The sequence below is a fragment of the Pristiophorus japonicus genome, chromosome 9 (genome assembly GCF_044704955.1).
Source record: "Pristiophorus japonicus isolate sPriJap1 chromosome 9, sPriJap1.hap1, whole genome shotgun sequence".
NCBI lineage: Eukaryota > Metazoa > Chordata > Chondrichthyes > Pristiophoridae > Pristiophorus > Pristiophorus japonicus.
The window spans coordinates 214574030-214594932 of NC_091985.1; the positions used below are offsets into that span (position 1 = coordinate 214574030).

Here is a 20903-nt window from a genome sequence, read left to right on the forward strand (position 1 = left end):
ATCAAGGGGTATGGAGAGAAAGCAGGACAAGGGTACTGAGGTGAATGATCAGCCATGATCTTATCGAATGGTGGTGCAGGCTCGAAGGGCTGAATGGTCTTCTGCACCTATTTTCTATGTTTCTAAGAAGTAATGGATGGCATCAAATTGAAAACAAAAGCATACAATGTTGCGAAGATTAGTGGAAGGCCAGAAGATTGGGAACTTTTTAGAAAAGAGCAAAAGACGACTAAAAAAGGGAAAGGAGATAGATTGAGAGTAAACTAGCAAGAAATATAAAAAGAGACAGTAAGAGATTCTATAGGTATATAAAAAGGAAGAGAGTAGCTAAGTTGGTCCCTTAGAGGATGAGACCGGTGAATTAATAATGGAAAACGGAAGTGGCAGAGAATTTGAACAAATATTTTGTATCGGTCTTCACTGTAGAAGACACTAAAAGCATCCCAATAATTGATAATCAAGGGGCTATGGGAGGGGACAAGATGGACAAGTCCCCTAGACCTAATGGCCTGCATCCTATGGTATTAAAAGAAGTGGTTACAGAGATGGTAGCTACATTGGTTGTAATCTGCCAAAAATCCCTGGATCCTGGATTTTTGATTGGAAAACAGCAAATGTAATTCCCCTATTTAAGAAAGGAGGGAGACAGAAAGCAGGAAACTGTTAGCCTAACATCAGTCATTGGGAAAATGCTGGAGTCCATTATTGATGAAGTAGCAGCAGGACATTTAGAAGATCATGGTACAGTCAAGCAGAGTCAGCATGGTTTTATGAAAGGGAAATCATGCTTGACAAATTTATTGGTGTTCTTTGAGGATGTAATGAGCAGGGTGGATAAAGGGGAACCAGTAGGTGTCATGTATTTGGATTTCTAGAAGGCATTCGATAAGGTGCCACATAAAAGGTTACTGCACAAGATAAGAGCTCACGGAATTGGGAGTAATATATTGGCATGGATAGAGGATTGGCTAACTAACAGAAAACAGAATTGGGATAAATAGGTCATTTTCAGGTTGGCAAACTAACTAGTGGGGTGCCACAGGGATCAGTGCTGGGACCTCAACTATTTACAATCTATATTAATGACTTGGATGAAGGGACCGAGAGTAATGTAGTTTAATTTGCTGATTATACAAAGATAGGTGGAAATGCAATTTGTGAGGAGGACGCAAAGAATCGACTAAGGGATATGGATAAGCTAAGTGAGTGAGCAAAAATTTGGGAGATGGAGTATAATGTGGGAAAATGTGAGGTTATCCACTTTGGTATGAAAAATATAAAAGCAAATGAAAAATATAAATGGGGAAAGATTAGAAAATGCTGCAGTACAGAGGGATCTGCGCGTCCTTGTACATGAAACACAAAAAGTTAGCATGCAGGTACAGCAAGTAATTAAGAAGGCAAATGGAATGTTGGCCTCTTTTGCAAGGGGGATGGAGTATAAAAGTAGGGAAGACCTGCTACAACTGTACAGGGTGTTGGTGACACCACACCTGGAGTACTTTATACAGTTTTGGTCTCTTTGCATTGGAGGCAGTTCAGAGAAGGTTCACGAGGTTGATTCGTGAGATGAGGGGGTTATGAAGAAAGGTTGAGCAGTTTAGGCCTATATTCATTGGAGTTTAGAAGAATGTGAGGTGATCTTATTGAGCACAGGTGAGCACAACAGTGGCAAATGGAATTCCATCCAGAGAAGTGTGAGGTAATACATTTGGGGAGGGCTAACAAGGAAAGGGAATACACATTAAATGGTAGGTCACTGAAAAGTGTAGAAGAACAAAGCAAGTGCATGTCCACAAATCCCTGAAGCTGGCAGGCCAGGTAGATAAGGTGGATAAGAAGGCATACGGAATGCTTGTTTTTATTAGCTGAGGCATAGAATACAAGAGCAGGGGTGATTATGCTTGAACTGTATAAAATACTAGTTAGGCCACAGTTAGAGTACTGCGTGCAGTTCTGGTCACCGCATTACAGGAAGGATGTGATTGTACTGGAGAGAGTACAGAGGAGATTTACGAGGATGTTGCCAGGAGTGGAGAATCTTAGCTATGAGGACAGATTGGATAGACTGGGTTTGTTTTCCTTGAAACAGAGGAGACTGAGGTGTATAAAATTATGAGGGGCCTAGATATAGTGAATAGAAAGGGCCTATTTCCGAGCAGAGGGGTCAACAACTAGGTGCATAAATTTAAAGTAATTGGTAGAAGGTTTAGAGGTGATTTGAGGGGAGATTTCTCCACCCAGACGGTGTTGGGGGTCTGGAGCTCACTGCCTGAAAGGGTGGCTGAGGCAGAAACCCTCACCACGTTTTTAAACAGCACTTGAGGCGCTGTAACCTGCGGACCTAGAGCTGGGAAGTGGGATTAGGTCGGATAGCCTCCTGTTGGCTGGCATGGACATGGCCTCCTTCCGTGCTGTAAATTTCCATGATTCTATGTGCGTCAATCTGGTGAGTAAATGATCAGAAAAATAGTCAAACTGCCCCAGGGTCACGTTGTTGAGCCGCCGAATCCATAGAGAGTGCGGCCCTGCCGCTTCAGAGCGTACACCATATCCATGGCTGTGACCATTTTGCGTTTGGTGTGCTCAGTGTAGGTGACCACATCCCTAATCACGTTCTCCAGGAAAACCTTCAGCACCCCGCGGGTCTCCTCGTAGATCAGGCCCGAGATCCACTTGACACCGCCACAGCGATCCAGGTGGCGGATGGCAGGTTTGGTGATGCCCTGGATGTTATCACTGAGCACTTTACAGTGGTGTTTGGCTCCGCCTTTACCCAGTCCTTTGCCTCCTTTACCTCGGCCAGACATCATAATTCTTCACAGGAACATCAATTGAATGATAAACTCTCGCCATCCAGATGTGTTTATGAAGCCAGCCCAGACCTGGTTGAGGAAGGCAAGTGTGAGAGAGGCAAGGAGGAACCAGAATCAGGGTGACAGGTTGAGCAGAGACAGCAGCCTCTGAGCTTCCAGATCTGCCTCCAGACTTCACGCTCCAGCATTGAAATACTTGCCTGCTCCTTCCCGGTACCCTCTCCCCGCCCAGTGTTTAACCCGACGGGAAGGGCCCTTGCGACCTCCCCTCCCCCAGCTCTGCCAGCGGCTGCCGTTTCCTCTGTGCTTGGCTGATGATCGTTGAACACATCAGGGAGCGGAGATATCCTGGGCCCGAGTAAGAGAGCAAACAGCAGCCTCCTTCCAGCAGCTCATCACATTGAGACTATGTCCATAAATGGGCTTTGTGTCGGGGTATCGGGGGCTGTTTGTAAGAGGCAGAGTGGAGCAGGAAGTAGTTTGGGAACATGGAATGAGTGGGGGAAGGGAGCGGAGATATCCCAGGTTGTGTGTGTACAGTGTAAGGCGACAGAGAAAGTTAATCACCGCACTCTTTCAAGTCATTGCTGCTTTCTTTCACAAATCAGTAGTAAATGTTCCTGATTCCCAATCTCACCGTGTCTGCTCTTGGACATTGAACAGTGGAAACACAGCTTGACAGTGAGGATGTGAGGAGTGTCACAAAGTGCATCTATTGAAGGCACCAAGACAGAAGTGTGAAAGTGGACATTTCAAATTTGGTAATTTTGTTTCGGTGCATTGAGCTCTCCAGAACAGTGTTGAAGGTGATCGAGAACAGGCCCTTAACTTGGTTCTCATAGACTGAGAACAATTGTGGTACAGCCCAGGTACCTGTGGATATAATCCAGAAAGCGATTCAGAATTTTACAGGTAGCCCTGTGGGAGAGGAAGTTATAAATCTCGACTGTATCAATCGGGTGATCCCATTCATGAACCAGTGCCGGATTTGTATTGTGACTGGATGCTGATAACTTTCTATAAAACTACCCTACACAACTGGTGTGGAAAATCTGAGTGCCGCTGTACTGCAGTGAGGTCAGAAACATAGAAACATAGAAAGTAGGTGCAGGAGTAGGCCATACGGTCCTTCGAGCCTGCACCGCCATTCAATATGATCAAGTCTGATCATGCAACTTCAGTACCCCATTCCTGCTTTCTCTCCATACCCCTTGATCCCTTTAGCCGTAAGGGCCACATCTAACTCCCTTTTGAATATATCTAACGAACTGGCCTCAACAACTTTCTGTGGTAGAGAATTCCACAGGTTCACAATTCTCTGAGCGAAGAAGTTCTCTTCTCAGTCCTAAATGGCTTATCCCTTATCCTGAGACTGTGACCCCTGGTTCTGGACTTCCCCAGCATCAGAAATATTCTTCCTGCATCTAACCTGTCCAGTCCTGTCAGAATTTTATATGTTTCTATGAGATCCCCTCTCATTCTTTAAATTCCAGTGAATACCTAGTCGGTCCAGTCTTTCTTCATATGTCAGTTCTGCCATCCCGGGAATCAGTTTGGTGAACCTTCGCTGCACTCCCTCAATAGCAAGAATGTCCTTCCTCAAGTTAGGAGACCAAAACTGTACACAATACACCAGGTGTGGCCTCACCAAGGCCCTGTACAACTGTAGTAACACCTCCCTGCCCCATACTCAAATCCCCTCACTATGAAGGCCAACATGCCATTTGCTTTCTTAACTGCCTGCTGTACCTGCATGCCAACCTTCAATGACTGATGTACCATGACTCCCAGGTCTCATTGCACCTTCCCTTTTCTTAATCTGTCACCATTCAGATAATAGTCTGTCTCTTAGGTTATCCACTTTGGTGGTAAAAACAAACATTTATCCACATTATACTTCATCTGCCATGCATTTGCCCACTCACCTAACCTATCCAAGTCACTCTGCAGCCTCATAGCATCCTCCTCGCAGCTCACACTGCCACCCAACTTAGTGTCATCCGCAAATTTGGAGATGCTACATTTAATCCCCTCGTCTAAATTATTAATGTACAATGTAAACAACTGGGGCCCCAGCACAGAACCTTGCGGTGTCCCACTAGTCACTGCCTGCCATTCTGAAAAGTACCCATTTACTCCTACTCTTTGCTTCCTGTCTGCCAATCAGTTCTCATTCCACGTCAGCATACTACCCCCAATCCCATGTGCTTTAACTTTGTATATTAATCTCTTGTGTGGGACCTTGTCAAACGCCTTCTGAAAGTCCAAATACACCACATCAACTGGTTCTCCCTTGTCCACTCTACTGGAAACATCCTCAAAAAATTCCAGAAGATTTGTCAAGCATGATTTCCCTTTCACAAATCCATGCTGACTTGGACCTATCATGTCACCTCTTTCCAAATGCGCTGCTATGACATCCTTAATAATTGATTCCATCATTTTACCCACTACCGATGTCAGGCTGACCGGTCTATAAATCTCTGTTTTCTCTCTCCCTCCTTTTTTAAAAAGTGGGGTTACATTGGCTACCCTCCACTCCATCGGAACTGATCCAGACTCCATGGAGAGTTGGAAAATGACTGTCAATGCATCTGCTATTTCCAAGGCCACCTCCTTAAGTACTCTAGGATGCAGACCATCAGGCCCTGGGGATTTATCGACCTTTAATCCCATCAATTTCCCCAACCAAATTTCCCGACTAATAAGGATTTCCCTCAGTTCCTCCTTCTTACTAGACCCTCTGACCCCTTTTATATCCAGAAGTTTGTTTGTGTCCTCCTTAGTGAATACCGAACCAAAGTACTTGTTCAATTGGTCTGCCATTTCTTTGTTCCCCGTTATGACTTCCCCTGATTCTGACTGCAGGGGACCTACGTTTGTCTTTACTAACCTTTTTCTCTTTACATATCTATAGAAGCTTTTGCAGTCCATTTTAATGTTCCCTGCAAGCTTCCTCTCGTACTCTATTTTCCCTCCCCTAATCAAACCCTTTTTCCTCCTCTGCTGAGTTCTAAATTTCTCCCAGTCCCCGGGTTCGCTGGTATTCTGGCCAATTTGTATGCCACTTCCTTGGCTTTAATACTATCCCTGATTTCCCTTGATAGCCACGGTTGAGCCACCTTCCCTTTTTTATTTTTACGCCAAACAGGAATGTACAATTGTTGTAGTTCATCCATGCGGTCTCGAAATGTCTGTCATTGCCCATCCACTGTCAACCCCTTAAGTATCATTCGCCAATCTATCCTATACAATTCACGCCTCATACCTTCAAAGTCACCCTTCTTTAAGTTCTGGACCATAGTCTCTGAATTAACTGTTTCATTCTCCATCCTAATGTAGAATTCCACCATATTATGGTCACTCTTCCCCGAGGGGCCCTGCACAACGAGATTGCTAATTAATCCTCTCTCATTGCACAACACCCAGTCTAAGATGGCCTCCCCCCGAGTTGGTTCCTCGACATATTGGTCTAGAAAACCATCCCTAATGCACTCCAGGAAATCTTCCTCCATCGTATTGCTTCCAGCTTGGTTAGCCCAATCTATATGCATATCAAAGTCACCCATAATAACTGCTGCACCTTTATTGCATGCACCCCTAATTTCCTGTTTGATGCCCTCTCCAAGGTGTGGCCTCACCAAGGCCCTGTACAACTGCAGTAAGACCTCCCTGCTCCTATACTCAAATCCTCTCGCTATGAAGGCTAACATGCCATTTGCCTTCTTCACCGTCTGCTGTACCTGCATGCCAACTTTCAATGACTGATGCACCATGACACTCAGGTCTCGTTGCACCTCCCCTTTTACATAGAAACATAGAAACATAGAAAATAGGTGCAGGAGTAGGCCATTCGGCCCTTCTAGCCTGCACCGCCATTCAATGAGTTCATGGCTGAACATTCAACTTCAGTACCCCATTCCTGCTTTCTCGCCATACCCCTTGATCCCCCTAGTAGTAAGGACCTCATCTAACTCCTTTTTGAATATATTTAGTGAATTGGCCTCAACAACTTTCTGTGGTCGCGAATTCCACAGGTTCACCACTCTCTGGGTGAAGAAGTTCCTCCGCATCTCGGTCCTAAATGGCTTACCCCTTATCCTTAGACTGTGACCTCTGGTTCTGGACTTCCCCAACATTGGGAACATTCTTCCTGCATCTAACCTGTCTAACCCCGTCAGAATTTTAAATGTTTCTATGAGGTCCCCTCTCATTCTTCTGAACTCCAGTGAATACAAGCCCAGTTGATCCAGTCTTTCTTGATAGGTCAGTCCCGCCATCCCGGGAATCAGTCTGGTGAACCTTCGCTGCACTCCCTCAATAGCAAGAATGTCCTTCCTCAGGTTAGGAGACCAAAACTGTACACAATACTCCAGGTGTGGCCTCACCAATGCCCTGTACAACTGTAGCAACACCTCCCTGCCCCTGTACTCAAATCCCCTCGCTATGAAGGCCAACATGCCATTTGCTTTCTTAACCGCCTGCTGTACCTGCATGCCAACCTTCTGATCTGTCACCATTCAAATAATATTCTGCCTTCCTGTTTTTGCCACCAAAGTGGATAACTTCACATTTATCTACATTCTACTGCATTTGCCATGCTTTTGCCCACTCACCTAACCTGTCCAAGTCACCCTGCAGCCTCTTAGCTTCCGCCTCAAAGCTCACACTGCCACCCAGCTTAGTGTCATCTGGAAACGTGGAGATATTACATTCAATTCCTTCGTCCAAATCATTAATGTATATTGTAAATAGCTGGGGTCCCAGCACTGAACTTTGCGGTACCCCACTTGTCACTGCCTGCCATTCTGAAAAGGACCCGTTCATTCCTACTCTTTGCTTCCTGTCTGCAAACCAGTTCTCTATCATGTCAATATATTAGCCCCAATACAATGTGCTTTAATTTTGCACACTAATCTCTTGTATGGGACCTTGTCAAAAGCTTTTTGAAAGTCCAAATACACCATATCCACTGGTTCTCCCTTGTCCACTCTACTAGTTACATCCTCAAAAAATTCTAGAAGATTTGTCAAGCCTGATTTCCCTTTCATAAATCCATGCTGTCTTGGACCGATCCTGTCACTGCTTTCAAATGCGCTGCTATTACGTCTTTAACAATTGATTTCAACATTTTCCCCACTACCGATGTCAGGCTAACCGGTCTATAATTCCGTGTTTTCTCTCCCTCCTTTTTTAAAAATTGGGGTTACATTAGCTACCCTCCAATCCATAGGAACTGATTGAGAGTCTATAAAATGTTGGAAAATGACCACCAATGCATCCACTATTTCTAGGGCCACTTCCTTCAGTACTCTGGGATGCAGATTATCAGGCCCTGGGGATTTCTCGGCCTTCAATCCCATCAATTTCCCTAACACAATTTCCTGACTAGAAACATAGAAACATAGAAAATAGGTGCAGGAGCAGGCCATTCAGCCCCTCCAGCCTGCACCGCCATTCAACGAGTTCATGGCTGAACATGAAACTTCAGTACCCGCCTCCTGCTTTCTCGCCATACCCCTTGATCCCTCGAGTAGTAAGGACTTCATCTAACTCCCTTTTGAATATATTTAGTGAATTGGCCTCAACTACTTTCTGTGGTAGAGAATTCCACAGGTTCACCACTCTCTGGGTGAAGAAGTTTCTCCTCATCTCATAGAAACATAGAAACATAGAAAATAGGTGCAGGAGTAGGCCATTCGGCCCTTCTAGCCTGCACCGCCATTCAATGAGTTCATGGCTGAACATGCAACTTCAGTACCCCATTCCTGCTTTCTCACCATACCCCTTGATTCCCCTAGTAGTAAGGACTTCATCTACCTCCTTTTTGAATATATTTAGTGAATTGGCCTCAACAACTTTCTGTGGTAGAGAATTCCACAGGTTCACCACTCTCTGGGTGAAGAAATTCCTCCTCATCTCGGTCCTAAATGGCTTCCCCCTTATCCTTAGACTGTGTCCCCTGGTTCTGGACTTCCCCAACATTGGGAACATTCTTCCTGCATCTAACCTGTCTAACCCCGTCAGAATTTTAAACGTTTCTATGAGGTCCCCTCTCATTCTTCTGAACTCCAGTGAATACAAGCCCAGTTGATCCAGTCTTTCTTGATAGGTCAGTCCCGCCATCCCGGGAATCAGTCTGGTGAACCTTCGCTGCACTCCCTCAATAGCAAGAATGTCCTTCCTCAGGTTAGGAGACCAAAACTGTACACAATACTCCAGGTGTGGCCTCACCAAGGCCCTGTACAATTGTAGCAACACCTCCCTGCCCTTGTACTCAAATCCCCTCGCTATGAAGGCCAACATGCCATTTGCTTTCTTAACCGCCTGCTGTACCTGCATGCCAACCTTCAATGACTGATGTACCATGACACCCAGGTCTCTTTGCACCTGCCCTTTTCCTAATCTGTCACCATTCAGATAATAGTCTGTCTCTCTGTTTTTACCACCAAAGTGGATAACCTCACATTTATCCACATTATACTTCATCTGCCATGCATTTGCCCACTCACCTAACCTATCCAAGTCGCTCTGCAGCCTCATAGAATCCTCCTTGCAGCTCACACTGCCACCCAACTTAGTGTCATCCGCAAATTTGGAGGTACTACATTTAATCCCCTCGTCTAAATCATTAATGTACAGTGTAAACAGCTGGGGCCCCAGCACAGAACCTTGCGGTACCCCACTAGTCACTGCCTGCCATTCTGAAAAGTACCCATTTACTCCTACTCTTTGCTTCCTGTCTGACAACCAGTTCTCAATCCATGTCAGCACACTACCCCCAATCCCATGTGCTTTAACTTTGCACATTAATCTCTTGTGTGGGACCTTGTCGAAAGCCTTCTGAAAGTCCAAATATACCACATCAACTGGTTCTCCCTTGTCCACTTGACTGGAAACATCCTCAAAAAATTCCAGAAGATTTGTCAAGCATGATTTCCCTTTCACAAATCCATGCTGACTTGGACCTATCATATTACCTCTTTCCAAATGCACTGCGATGACATCCTTAATAATTGATTCCATCATTTTACCCACTACCGATGTCAGGCTGACCGGTCTGTAATTCCCTGTTTTCTCTCTCCCTCCTTTTTTAAAAAGTGGGGTTACATTGGCTACCCTCCACTCCATAGGAACTGATCCAGAGTCAATGGAATGTTGGAAAATGACTGTCAATGCATCCACTATTTCCAAGGCCACCTCCTTAAGTACTCTGGGATGCAGTCCATCAGGCCCTGGGGATTTATCGGCCTTCAATCCCATCAATTTCCCCAACACAATTTCCCGACTAATAAGGATTTCCCTCAGTTCCTCCTCCTTACTAGACCCTCCGACCCCTTTTATATCTGGAAGGTTGTTTGTGTCATCCTCAGTGAATACCGAACCAAAGTACTTGTTCAATTGGTCCGCCATTTCTTTGTTCCCCGTTATGACTTCCCCTGATTCTGACTGCAGGGGACCTACGTTTGTCTTTACTAACCTTTTTCTCTTTACATATCTATAGAAACTTTTGCAATCCGTCTTAATGTTCCCTGGAAGCTTCTTCTCGTACTCCATTTTCCCTGCCCTAATCAAACCCTTTGTCCTCCTCTGCTGAGTTCTAAATTTCTCCCAGTCCCCGGGTTCTCTGCTATTTCTGGCCAATTTGTATGCCACTTCCTTGGCTTTAATGCTATCCCTGATTTCCCTTGATAGCCACGGTTGAGCCACCTTCCCTTTTTTATTTTTACGACAGACAGGAATGTACAATTGTTGTAGTTCATCCATGCGGTCCTAAATGTCTGCCATTGCCCATCCACAGTCAACCCCTTAAGTATCATTCGCCAATCTATCCTAGCCAATTCCCGCCTCATACCTTCAAAATTACCCTTCTTTAAGTTCTGGACCATGGTCTCTGAATTAACTGTTTCATTCTCCATCCTAATGCAGAATTCCACCATATTATGGTCACTCTTCCCCAAGGGGCCTCGCACAACGAGATTGCTAATTAATCCTCTCTCATTACACAACACCCAGTCTAAGATGGCCTCCCCCCTAGTTGGTTCCTCGACATATTGGTCCTAAAAAACCATCCCTTATGCACTCCAGGAAATCCTCCTCTACCGTATTGCTTCCAGTTTGGTTAACCCAATCTATGTGCATATTAAAGTCACCCATTATAACTGCTGCACCTTTATTGCACGCACCCTAATTTCATGTTTGATGCCCTCCCCAACATCACTACTACTGTTTGGAGGTCTGTACACAACTCCCACTAACGTTTTTTGTCCTTTGGTATTCTGCAGCTCTACCCATATAGATTCCACATCATCCAAGCTAATGTCCTTCCGAACTATTGCCTTAATTTGCTCCTTAACCAGCAATGCTACCCCACCTCCTTTTCCTTTTATTCTATCTTTCCTGAATGTTGAATACCCCTGGATGTTGAGTTCCCAGCCCTGATCATCCTGGAGCCACGTCTCCGTAATCCCAATCACATCATATTTGTTAACATCTATTTGCACAGTTAATTCATCCACTTTATTGCGTATACTCCTTGCATTAAGACACAAAGCCTTCAGGCTTGTTCTTTTAACACCCTTTGTCCTTTTAGAATTTTGCTGTACAGTGGCCCTTTTTGTTCTTTGCCTTGGGTTTTTCTGCCCTCCACTTTTCCTCATCTCCTTTCTGTCTTTTGCTTTTGCCTCCTTTTTGTTTCCCTCTGTCTCCCTGCATTGGTTCCCATCCCCCTGCCATATCAGTTTAAATCCTCCCCAACAGCACTAGCAAACACTCCCCCTAGGACATTGGTTCCGGTCCTGCCCAGGTGCAGACCGTCCGGTTTGTACTGGTCCCACCTCCGCCAGAACCGGTTACAATGCCCCAGGAATTTGAATCCCTCCCTGTTGCACCACTGCTCAAGACACGTATTCATCTGCGCTATCCTGCGATTCCTACTCTGACTATCACGTGGCACTGGTAGCAATCCCGAGATTACTACTTTTGAGGTCCTACTTTTTAATTTAGCTCCTAGCTCCTTAAATTCGTTTCGTAGGACCTCATCCCTCTTTTTACCTATGTCGTTGGTACCAATGTGCACCACGACAACTGGCTGTTCTCCCTCCCTTTTTAGAATGTCCTGCACCCGCTCCGAGACATCCTTGGCCCTTGCACCAGGGAGGCAACATACCATCCTGGAGTCTCGGTTGCGGCCGCAGAAACGCCTATCTATTCCCCTCACCATTGAATCCCCAATCACTATTGCTCTCCCACTCTTTTTCCTGCCCTCCTGTGCAGCAGAGCCAGCCACGGTGCCATGAACTTGGCTGCTGCTGCCCTCCCCTGATGAGTCATCCCCCTCAACAGTACCCAAAGCAGTGTATCTGTTTTGCAGGGGGATGACCACAGGGGACTCCTGCACTACCTTCCTTGCACTGCTCTTCCTGTTGGTCATCCATTCCCTATCTGGCTGTGGACCCTTTCCCTGTGGTACGACCAACTCGCTACACGTGATACTCACGTCATTCTCAGCATCGTGGATGCTCCAGAGTGAATCCACCCTCAGCTCCAACTCCGCAACGCGGTCTGTCAGGAGCTGGAGGGATACACTTCCCGCACACGTAATCGTCAGGGACACCGGAAGTGTCCCTGAGTTCCCACATGGTACAGGAGGAGCATAACACCCGACCGAGCTCTCCTGCCATGACTTAACCCTTATATACACTTAAATTGGCAACAACAATGTTAAAAGTTACTCACTGATATAGAAGAGAAAAAAGAAAAACTACTCACCAATCACCAGCCAATCACTTACCCTCTTGGCTGTGACGTCACCTTTTGATTTCTTTCTACTTCTTTTTTGCCTTCTCCCTGTAGCTGCACAAGTCATGCCTTTTATTGGCCTCTCCACACACCTCCTCGACGCTGCTCCCGACTGCCGCCGACGCTGGCCCCGGACTCCCTGCTGTGCCTTTTATAGGCCTCTCCACACACCTCCTCGACGCTGCTCCCGACTGCCGCCGACGCTGGCCCCGGACTCCCTGCTGTGCCTTTTATAGGCCTCTCCACGCACCTCCTCGACGCTGCTCCCGACTGCCGCCGACGCTGGGCCCCGGACTCCCTGCTGTGCCTTTTATAGGCCGCTCCACGCACCTCCTCGATGCTGCTCCCGACTGCCGCCGACGCTGGGCCCCGGACCCAAATGGCTTACCCCTTATCCTCAGACTGTGACCCCTGGTTCTGGACTTCCCCAACATTGGGAACATTCTTTCTGCATCTAACCTGTCTAAACCCGTCAGAATTTTAAACATTTCTATGAGGTCCCCTCTCATTCTTCTGAACTCCAGTGAATACAAGCCCAGTTGATCCAGTCTTTCTTGATAGGTCAGTCCCACCATCCCAGGAATCAGTCTGGTGAATCTTCGCTGCACTCCCTCAATAGCAAGAATGTCCTTCCTCAAGTTAGGAGACCAAAACTGTACACAATACTCCAGGTGTGGCCTCACCAAGGCCCTGTACAACTGTAGCAACACCTCCCTGCTTCTGTACTCAAATCCCCTCGCTATGAAGGCCAACATGCCATTTGCTTTCTTAACCGCCTGCTGTACCTGCATGCCAACCTTCAATGAATGATGTACCATGACACCCAGGTCTCGTTGCACCTTCCCTTTTCCTAATCTGTCACCATTCAGATAATAGTCTGTCTCTCTGTTTTTACCACCAAAGTGGATAACCTCACATTTATCCACATTATACTTCATCTGCCATGCATTTGCCCACTCACCTAACCTATCCAAGTCACTCTGCAGCCTCATAGCATCCTCCTCGCAGCTCACACTGCCACCCAACTTAGTGTCATCCGCAAATTTGGAGATACTACATTTAATCCCCTCATCTAAATCATTAATGTACAATGTAAACAGTTGGGGCCCCAGCACAGAACCTTGCGGTACCCCACTAGTCACTGCCTGCCATTCTGAAAAGTACCCATTTACTCCTACTCTTTGCTTCCTGTCTGACAACCAGTTCTCAATCCACGTCAGCACACTACCCCCAATCCCATGTGCTTTAACTTTGCACATTAATCTCTTGTGTGGAACCTTGTCGAAAGCCTTCTGAAAGTCCAAACATCAACTGGTTCTCCTTTGTCTACTTTACTGGAAACATCCTCAAAAAATTCCAGAAGATTTGTCAAGCATGATTTCCCTTTCACAAATCCATGCTGACTTGGACCTATCATGTCACCATTTTCCAAATGCGCTGCTATGACATCCTTAATAATTGATTCCATCATTTTACCCACTACTGAGGTCAGGCTGACCGGTCTATAATTCCCTGTTTTCTCTCTCCCTCCTTTTTTAAAAAGTGGGGTTACATTGGCTACCCTCCACTCGATAGGAACTGATCCAGAGTCAATGGAATGTTGGGAAATGACTCAATGCATCCGCTATTTCCAAGGCCACCTCCTTAAGTACTCTGGGATGCAGTCCATCAGGCCCTGGGGATTTATCGGCCTTCTATCCCATCAATTTCCCCAACACAATTTCCCGACGAATAAAGATTTCCCTCAGTTCCTCCTCCTTACTAGACCCTCTGACCCCTTTTATATCCGGAAGGTTGTTTGTGTCCTCCTTAGTGAATACTGAACCAAAGTACTTGTTCGATTGGTCTGCCATTTCTTTGTTCCCCGTTATGACTTCCCCTGATTCTGACTGCAGGGGACCTACATTTGTCTTTACTAACCTTTTTCTCTTTACATATCTATAGAAACTTTTGCAATCCGTCTTAATGTTCGCTGCAAGCTTCTTCTCGTACTCCATTTTCCCTGCCCTAATCAAACCCTTTGTCCTCCTCTGCTGAGTTCTAAATTTCTCCCAGTCCCCGGGTTCGCTGCTATTTCTGGCCAATTTGTATGCCACTTCCTTGGCTTTAATACTATCCCTGATTTCCCTTGATAGCCACGGTTGAGCCACCTTCCCTTTTTTATTTTTACGCCAGACAGGAATGTACAATTGTTGTAATTCATCCATGCGGTCTCTAAATGTCTGCCATTGCCCATCCACAGTCAACCCCTTAAGTATCATTCGCCAATCTATCCTAGCCAATTCCCGCCTCATAGCTTCAAAGTTACCCTTCTTTAAGTTCTGGACCATGGTCTCTGAATTAACTGTTTCATTCTCCATCCTAATGCAGAATTCCACCATATTATGGTCACTCTTCCCCAAGGGGCCTCGCACAATGAGATTGCTAATGAATCCTCTCTCATTACACAACACCCAGTCTAAGATGGCCTCCCCCCTAGTTGGTTCCTCGACATATTGGTCTAGAAAACCATCCCTTATGCACTCCAGGAAAGCCTCCTCCACCGTATTGCTTCCAGTTTGGCTAGCCCAATCTATGTGCATATTAAAGTCACCCATTATAACTGCTACACCTTTATTGCATGCACCCCTAATTTCCTGTTTGATGCCCTCCCCAACATCACTACTACTGTTTGGACGTCTGTACACAACTCCCACTAACGTTTTTTGCCCTTTGGTGTTCTGCAGCTCTACCCATATAGATTCCACATCATCCAAGCTAATGTCTTTCCTAACTATTGCATTAATCTCCTCTTTAACCAGCAATGCTACCCCACCTCCTGTTCCTTTTATTCTATCCTTCCTGAATGTTGAATACCCTGGATGTTGAGTTCCCAGCCCTGATCATCCTGGAGCCACGTCTCCGTAATCCCAATCACATCATATTTGTTAACGTCTTCTTGCACAGTTAATTCATCCACCTTATTGCGGATACTCCTTGCATTAAGACACAAAGCCTTCAGGCTTGTTTTTTTAACACCCTTTGTCCTTTTAGAATTTTGCTGTACAGTGGCCCTTTTTGTTCTTTGCCTTAGGCTTTTCTGCCCTCCACTTTTCCTCATCTCCTTTCTGTCTTTTGCTTTTGCCTCCTTTTTGTCTCCCTGCATTGGTTCCCATCCCCCTGCCATCTTAGTTTAACTCCTCCCCAACAGCACTAGCAAACACTCCCCCTAGGACATTGGTTCCGGTCCTGCCCAGGCACAGACCGTCCGGTTTGTACTGGTCCCACCTCCCACAGAACCGGATCCAATGCCCCAGGAATTTGAATCCCTCCCTGCTGCACCACTGCTCAAGCCACGTATTCATCTGCGCTATCCTGCGATTCCTACTCTGACTATACGTGGCACTGGTAGCAATCCCGAGATTACTACTTTTGAGGTCCTACTTTTTAATTTAGCTCCTAGCTCCTTAAATTCGTTTCGTAGGACCTCATCCCTTTTTTTTACCTATGTCGTTGGTACCAATGTGCACCACGACAACTGGCTGTTCGCCCTCCCTTTTCAGAATGTCCTGCACCCGCTCCAAGACATCCTTGACCCTTGCACCAGGGAGGCAACATACCATCCTGGAGTCTCAGTTGCGGCCGCAGAAACGTCTATCTATTCCCCTCACCATTGAATCCCCTATCACTATCGCGCTCCCACTCTTTTTCCTGCCTTCCTGTGCAGCAGAGCCAGCCACGGTGCCATGAACTTGGCTGCTGCTGCCCTCCCCTGATGAGTCATCCCCCCCAACAGTACTCAAAGCGGTGTATCTGTTTTGCAGGGGGATGACCACAGGGGACCCCTGCACTACCTTCCTTGCACTACTCTTCCTGCTGGTCTTCCATTCCCTATCTGGCTGTGGACCCTTCTCCTGCGGTAAGACCAACTCACTACACGTGATACTCACGTCATTCTCAGCATCGTGGATGCTCCAGAGTGAATCCACCCTCAGCTCCAATTCCGCAACGCGGACCGTCAGGAGCTCGAGGCGGATACACTTCCTGCACACGTAGTCGCCAGGGACACCGGAAGTGTCCCTGAGTTCCCACATGGTACAGGATTTACTACAGTTCCTCTTTCTTGCTAGACCCTCGGTCCCCCAGTATTTCCGAAAGGTTATTTGTGTCTTCCTCAGTGAAGACAGAACCGAAGTATTTGGTCAATTGTTCTGCCATTTCTTTGTTCCCCATTATAAATTCACCTGATTCTGACTGCAAGGGACTTACATTTGTCTTCATTAATCTTTTTCTCTTCACATATCTATAGAAGCTTTTTCAGTCACTTTTTATGTTCCCAGCAAGCTTACTCTCATACTCTATTTTCCCCCTCCTAATTAAACCCTTTGTCCTTCTCTGCTGAATTCTAAATTTCTCCCAGTCCTTAGGTTTGCTGCTTTTTCTGGCCAATTTATATGCCTCTTCCTTGCTTTTAAAACTATCCCTAATTTCCCTTGTTAGCCACGGTTGAGCCACCTTCCCCATTTTATATTTATGCTAGACAGGGATGTACAACTGTTGAAGGTCATCCATGTGATCTTTAAGTGTCTGCCATTGCCTATCCACCGTCAACCCTTTAAGTATCATTTGCCAGTCTATCCTAGCCAATTCACGTCTCATACCATCGAAGTTACTTTTCTTTAAGTTCAGGACCCTAGTCTCTGAGTTAACTGTGACAAGGTCACTGTTTGTATCATGGTTTCCTCTCTCCAGATACTTTACTTTATTATAAACATTTCCATTCATTACAACTTTATTTTATATTCTCTGCCTCAGTCGTCCATATCATAACTAATATTTTTCTGGTATTATTATTCACAAAGCAAAATACTTCATTGAGCCAGTATAAATCTGATATTTCCTTCACCTGGAATACAAGGAAAAGTGCAAGCAGCTCCTTCTCACAGTGAGTGCATTATCATTCACAGAGCGCAGAGACACAGAACTGACCTCAATCCTATTATCACAGGCAGCAGAAGCTGTCATTCCAACAGTGATCCGAAGTGGCTGAGTTACATTGTGAATCTTACGGCCACTGGAGCGGTAGGATCCGATGCTGTTTCACCATTGAAACAGATCAGATTCAAATATGAGATACTGAAATATACAGAATAAAACCCACACTTGCACACCAGAAGCTGATAGGTATAGATTAAAACCCACACTCATAGACCAGAAACTGTCAGGTACAGATTAAACCACACACTTTTTAGCAGAAACTGATGGTTACATATTAAACCCACACTCATATACCAGAAACTGACAGCTATGGGATAAAACCAACACTCCAATACCAGAAACTAACAGGTACAGATTAATCCCACATTTTTTTTTACCAGAAACTGACAGATACAGAATAAAACCCACACTCATATACAGAAATGACAGGTACAGATTAAACCCACACTCGTATACCAGAAACTGACAGGTACAGGTTAGACCCACACTCATATATCAGAAACTGACAGATACAGATTAAACACACGCTCATTTACCAAAAACTGACAGGTACAGGTTAAACCCACATTCATATATCAGAAACTGACAGGTACAGAATATCATGCACACTCACATACAGAAACTGCCAGGTATAGATTAAACCTTACACTCATATCAGAAACTGACAGGTATCGAATAAAATACACATACATATTCCAGAAACTGACAGGTCCAAATTAAAACACACACTCACATACCAGAAACTGACAGGTATAGATTAAACACACACTCACATCCCAGAGATGGGCAGGTAATAAAATACACACTCATATACCAGAAACTGACAGGTACAGAATAAAATACACACTCGCATACCAGAAACTGGTAGGTACAGATTAAACCCCACACTCACATACCAGAGATTGAAATGTATAGAATAAAATGCACACTCACACATCATAAACTGACAGTTACAGAAAAAAAGAACACACTCACATACCAGAGACTGACAGGTACAGAATAAAATACACATTAATATATCAGAAACTGACAGGTACAGAACAAACACGCACTCATATACCAGAAACTGACGGGTACAGAATAGTAACCCACACTCATATAGCAGATACTGACAGGTACAGATTACACCCTACACTCATATACCAGAAACTGACAGGTACAGATTAAAATACCCACTCGCATATTAGAATCTGATATGTACAGATTACACCCCACACTCACACACCAGACACTGACAAGTACAGGTTAAAACCTACACTCACACATCAGATACTGACAGGTACAGATTAAACACACACATATGGCAGAAACCGACAGTTGCAGAATAGAAACCCACACTCACATACCAGAAACTGACAGTTCCAGATTAACCCCACAGTCATACATCAGAAATTGACAGGTACAGATTAAAGACCACACTCGCATACCAGAAACTGATATGTATAGATTAAATCTCACATTCACATATCAAAAACTGACAGTTAGATATTAAACCCACATTCATATACCAGAACCAAGAGGAACAGAATAAAATCCACACTCACAAAGCAGCTGACAGGTGCAGATTAACCCCACAGCCATACCAGAGACTAACAGGTACAGAATATTTATTCATAGGCAGTCCCTCGGAATCGAAGAAGACTTGCTTCCACTCTAAAAATGTGTCCTTAGGTGACTGAACAATACAATATGAGAACCACAGTCCCTGTCACAGGTGGGACAAATAGTCATTGTGGGAAAGGATGGATGGGACTGGTTTGCCACATGCTCTTTCCGCTGCCTGCGCTTGATTTCTTCATGCTCTCGGCGATGAGACTCGAGGTGCTCCACTTAGGGCCGTCTTTGGCCAGGGACTCCCAGGTGTCAGTGGGGATGTTGCACTTTATCAGGGAGGCTTTGAGGGTGTCCTTGTAACGTTCCCTTTGTCCGCCTTTGGCTCGTTTGCCATGAAGACGTTCTGAGTAGAGCGCTTGCTTTGGGAATCTTGTGTCTGGCATGCGAACAATGTGGCCTGCCCAGCGGAGCTGATAAAGTGTGGTCAGTGCTTCAATGCTGGGGATATTGGCCCAGTCAAGGACATTAACGTTGGTGAGTCTGTCCTCCCAGGGGACCTGCAGGATCTTGTGGAGACATAGTTGGCGATATTTCTCCAGCGACTTGAGGTGTCTACTGTACATGGTCCATGTCTCTGAGCCATACAGGAGGGCAGGTATTACTACAGCCCTGTAGACCATGAGCTTTGTGGCAGATTTGAGGGCCTGGTCTTTGAACACTCTTCTTCAGACAGCCGAAGGCTGCATGGGTGCACTGGAGGCGGTGTTGAATCTCATCGTCAATGTCTACTCTTGTTGATATGAGGCTTCCGAGGTATGGGAAATGGTCCATGTTGTCCAGGGTCACACCGTAGATCTTGATGACTGAGGGGCAGTGATGTGCAGTGGGGACAGGTTGGTGGAGGACCTTTTGTCTTACGGATGTTTAGTGTAAGGCCCATACTTTCGTACTCCTCAGTGAATACGTCGACTATGTCCTGGAGTTCAGCCTCTGTATGTACGCAGATGCAGGCGTCGTCTGCGTACTGTAGCTTGATGACAGAGGTTGGGGTGATCTTGGATTTGCATGCCAGACACAGAATTCCACAGATTCACAACCCTCTGGGAGAAGGAATTTCTTCTCCCAGAGGGTTGTGAATCTGTGGAATTCTTTGCCCAAGGAAGCAGTTGAGGCTAGCTCATTGAATGTATTCAAATCACAGATAGATAGATTTTTAAACAATAAGGGAATTAAGGATTACGGGAAGCGGGCGGTTAAGTGGAGCTGAGTCCACGGCCAGATCAGCCATGATCTTGTTGAATGGCGGAGCAGGCTCGAGGGGCTAGATGGCCGACTCCTGTTCCTAATTCTTATGTTGGACCTGACCTGGAGTCGACGAAGGTTGAACAGGTTCCCACTGGTTCTGTAGTTTAGTTCCAATCTAGTGGTAAGCTTGTTGACTGTGAGGTGGAGCATGGCAGCGAGAAAGATTGAGAAGAGGGTTGGGGTGAAGTCCCAGCCCTGTTTGACCCCAGTTTGGACATGGATTGGCTCTGTGATGGATCTGTTGGTAAGGATCACGGCCTGCATCTCGCCGTGGAGCAGACAGAGGATGGTGACTAACTTTTGGGGGCATCCGAAACAAAGGAGGACGCTCCATAGACCCTCGTGGTTGATATTGTCAAAGGCCTTTATAAGGTCGAAGAAGGCCATGTACAAGGTACAGAATAAACACCACACTCATATTAGAGAGTGACAGGTACCGATTAAAACCCA

At 45.7% G+C, this 20903-nt stretch overlaps 1 protein-coding gene and 1 pseudogene across 3 annotated transcripts in view; one reads left to right on the forward strand and one right to left on the reverse strand.

Annotated features, from left to right (window-relative positions):
* The window catches only part of LOC139274116 (zinc finger protein 585A-like), a 120737-nt pseudogene that overhangs the window by 61034 nt on the left and 38800 nt on the right, over window positions 1–20903 (forward strand).
* LOC139273646 (oocyte zinc finger protein XlCOF26-like) overlaps window positions 1–20903 on the reverse strand; it is a 178958-nt gene that overhangs the window by 38102 nt on the left and 119953 nt on the right. The window lies entirely within an intron of this gene.